Source organism: Triturus cristatus, chromosome 4_1, assembly GCF_964204655.1.
Source record: "Triturus cristatus chromosome 4_1, aTriCri1.1, whole genome shotgun sequence".
Taxonomy (NCBI): domain Eukaryota; kingdom Metazoa; phylum Chordata; class Amphibia; order Caudata; family Salamandridae; genus Triturus; species Triturus cristatus.
This window is the reverse complement of record NC_140585.1, coordinates 858,512,809-858,516,777: the sequence shown is the minus strand read 5'-3', so window position 1 is coordinate 858,516,777 and position 3,969 is coordinate 858,512,809. Positions and strand designations below refer to the sequence as shown.

The window sequence follows — 3,969 nt, the reverse complement described above, 5'->3', positions numbered from 1 at the left end:
ACTTGGAAATTTCACTGCGTAAGACATCCTCAAGCAGCAGGTCTAGTAGAGAGACACAACCAGACTTTGAAGACAAAATTGGCCAAGATATGTACAGACAAAGGCGTGGACTGGATGGTAGCCTTACCGGTTGCCCTCTTCTACATGCGTATGGTAGCACATTCCAGAACTGGTCTATCTCCGTATGAGGTGGTCTTTGGCAGACCACCAAATATGTGGGGTACGCCAATGCCTAAAAGAATTACTGATGTAGACAGCAGAATATTGACTGATTACCTGGCTTCCTTAATGTCTGCACTCCAATCTTGTCGTTCACAGGTCGCTGCAGCCTTCCCTGACAAAATCGCCCCTGGAGAACACACCATCCGACCCGGCGACTGGGTGATGATAAGAAACTTCGACAAGACCAGTCCTCTTCAGCCCAGGTGGAAGACTCTGAAGCTCGCGCTCCTAACCACGCGGACGGCGGTGAAGGTCGAAGGCAGGAAGGGCTGGCTACACGTGAACCACTGCCGGAAATATTTTGGACAAAGAGACACTGTTGCCGGCGACGCTGCCAACCCTAGTGACATTGTAACAGAACAATCTTTTGTGCCTTTGGAACTGACCCCACAAGAAGAATATAAATCAAAGTTGAGGTCTGCCATCCGGACTCTTGGCTAATTAAGTCCACTGGGCGCAGGTCCAGTGGTGAAGCGGTTGGAGCATGGGGATGGATTTAAACACCTTGACTATGTGGGAAAACGATAGAATGAAACGCAGAAACAAGAACTTTAAGAAATTGCGTAGTGGTTCTATCATATGTTTAATGATATTGTTTTTCTTCATAACCATTATGACATGTCTTGATTGGATCCTCCACACAGTTTTCCCTCCAACACCACACACCTCTCATGCACCCAACAGCCCTCAGGAACACACATATCATGACCTACCCCCTCATGAACAAGCTCATAGACTAGCCTTGCAAAACAATACCTTTATACAGATGTTACACTACACTCATCAGCCAAGCAATAGCACAAATTGCTGGATATGTGGCCGCCTCCCACCTCATCAGAAAAAGGGAGGGATGCCTCTTTTCCCCTTTCCATTTTCCTATAATGGTACTTGTGAAGCCTGGTTCGCCCTAATAACAGCTGACAATACCACCCCACCTCCTGCCCTGACGGAAATAATTCATGCAAGAATGAGTGGCCTTGGGGGAACTTAAACAAGGTACTTAATGCTGCCTGTTACCCAAATAAGGATGGAAGTCCTCAGGCGACAGGAACAGTCCTAGAAAGTGAAGAATACAAGCAAGGGAATATGACCATGTCCTACAAGATGTTAAATACCAAACCTAAAAAGAATGCTGGTCCCCCTTCCATCTCGGTCTCACCAGTAAAAGGACACCTGTGCATCAAGAAAGATGGCTCTGTTGACGCACATATATGGTGTTAAATTTGGCAAAGTCAGCAAACTATTGTAGACAGGGAAATTAGACCTATGCTTGTTGCTGCCTATGTAAATGTCCAAATTAACGTTCTAAAGACATAGAGTATTGTCATTTTCTTTGTATTCTTCCCTTTTTTTTACTCTTTTATAATTTGTTTTATATATGTTCTTCAATGACGTATATTTTTTAATCTGATTTAACTCATCGTTGCTTGTGATTAATTTTTTATGAATTTCAATGTGATCGATTTTATATGTACAATTTACATGTGTTTATTTGCAATAGTGATTAAAAAGCCATTGATATCTTCCATATAGTTGTAGTTGATTTATAAGTGCCTCAGTCATTAACACTCTGTGTGGATGTTGTATGGTTCATAAGAAAGGTATACGTGAATGATAATTGTTGATCTCTTGATTTACCCAAAGGGAAAATTTGTCTTAACTTGTTAAGTTACTGGGTGCTCCATCCCTTTGGTGTGTGAGCCCCCTCTCCTTGATTTCAAGGTGTTCCATTAGGACACAGTGACTGTCATACCACTATAAATTTTGAAGACAGAGGAAAGTCCTCATTTCAAGCATCTCACCATACTTATTTCGTCTGTGGCCAAACGGCCTATGTGCAGCTGCCCTTGAACTGGGGGGAACTTGTTATATAGCATTCCTGTTACCCCCTGTCTTTGTGGCCCCATCCACTTACCACCGAGACCTCCTAATGCCCCATGTCAGACATAAAAGAACGATCGATACCTCCTTGGTTGACCAAACAGAAACCTCATGGGAACAGTATACAGATTTTAACAAAGGGTTCTTCTTCTTTGTTGGCCCTGTACAGAACAGCAAGCTTATACGCAGGTTGACAAGGACCTTAGAGGCTATTGTAAACCAGACGGCGTCTGCCCTGGGGAGCTTAACCCAGGAGCAGTCCGCCATACGATTGGTTACTCTCCAAAATCGCCTTGTCCTTGACATCATCCTGGCTGACAGAGGCGGAGCCTGTAAAATTATAGGCTCTAGCTGCTGTATATTTATTCCTGATAATTCCCCATCTGTATACACGGCCATAACAAAATTACACAAGATAGCCGTAAGTTTACATCAAGAACCTGGCACCTGGACGTGGTCTGATTGGTTCTGGAAGACAATATCGTCCTGGGGATGGCAACTGCTGTCAGCAGCAGGTATAATATTCCTGATAATAACTGGATGCTGCCTTTGCATCCAATGTGGTCCTGCCCTGTGCGGTCTATGCGCTGCAAACTGCATTCCTAAACCACTTGTCCAGCAGAGAGAAAGGGAAAGAATTATGCTACAAGAATGTATAGATGATCTCATGCAAATTGAGATATAATATAGGTACACTCTGGGGCAAGGAGGGAATGTGGAAATAAAATTGACAATTGTGCCCCATCATTTCCCTGTTTCTGCCTGGTAGCCATTTGCCTCAGACAAACACCCATTTTGTGTGTGACATGCTCTCAGCAACTTGTCTGAAAACTGTCCTTCACATTCCCATTGAATCCTGCACAACCCCCTGCTCCTTGTGGTCGAGCCAATTCCAAGAAGCCTGCCTGTGTGCCTTCCCCCAGTTGTGCCAGAGACTCAGCCACATCCTGTCCATTGTTGGTAACTCAGCCTGTCACACCAGCTGCCCTGTGACCACCCCCAACTGAAAGAGGAAGCACGAGGTTAGGCCCTGAAACCACACCAACTAATAGAGGAAGCACAAGGCTGTACACTGTGAACACACATTTCTGTGGTTCTGCCAATTCCCAGAACCAGCAAGATAGTTCCTGATTTACACAAGATGGTTCCTGTTCTTGACTCTAAGCCAGAGATAAACCCCCAAATGAGTAAGGGCCTTCAACTGAAAGAGAACACATTTCCACACATCACATGCCCTCTCACGAGACACAAGACACGCCCCTACCTTGACACATCTGTTGGAAATTACTGCTTGTCACTTCCCTTTTTCTTGTCACTTCTCCTTTCTTCTTTTGCCTATTGACTGAAAACTGTATAAATATTCTGATGTGTGAATAAAACTGCAGACCACTCCTGTACCCGCTTGGTGCTGGAGCTCTCCCCTTAACTCGAGTTACTGGACCCTTTTTGTACTCGAACACCACGGACTCCTCTCTTTGCTTTGACTGAAATTATGATTATTAATTATAGAAATTCTGAGATGAGGTAATATTGAATTAATTTACCACAGGTCCAGCGCTGCCATACGTCTTTTATGGCGGTCAAGAAAGCTTTACGCGACAAAGGGCTGCAGTACTCACTGATGTTCCGAGGACGCCTACGAATAGCTCTGGATGGCAAGACTTTCTTTTGTGATGATTCAAAAGAGGCGTGGGACTGGATTGAATCCTATAAAACTCGGCCCGGGCAAGCAGAGCGCCGCAATGAACCTGCCACGGAGGAACAGAGACTGCGAAGATCGCGGCGCACAATACGACAATGAGCGACACTGCAGGCGCTTAGTGTTTCTCAAACAGAGAGGGAACGGTCAACTGCGCTGCAGGCAGT

At 44.9% G+C, this 3,969-nt stretch overlaps 1 pseudogene; it reads left to right on the top strand.

Moving 5' to 3' along the window:
* Positions 1-706: 706 nt before the first annotated feature.
* LOC146855670 (endogenous retrovirus group PABLB member 1 Env polyprotein-like) lies at positions 707-2,938 on the top strand (annotated as a pseudogene).
* The last annotated feature ends 1,031 nt before the right edge of the window (positions 2,939-3,969 follow it).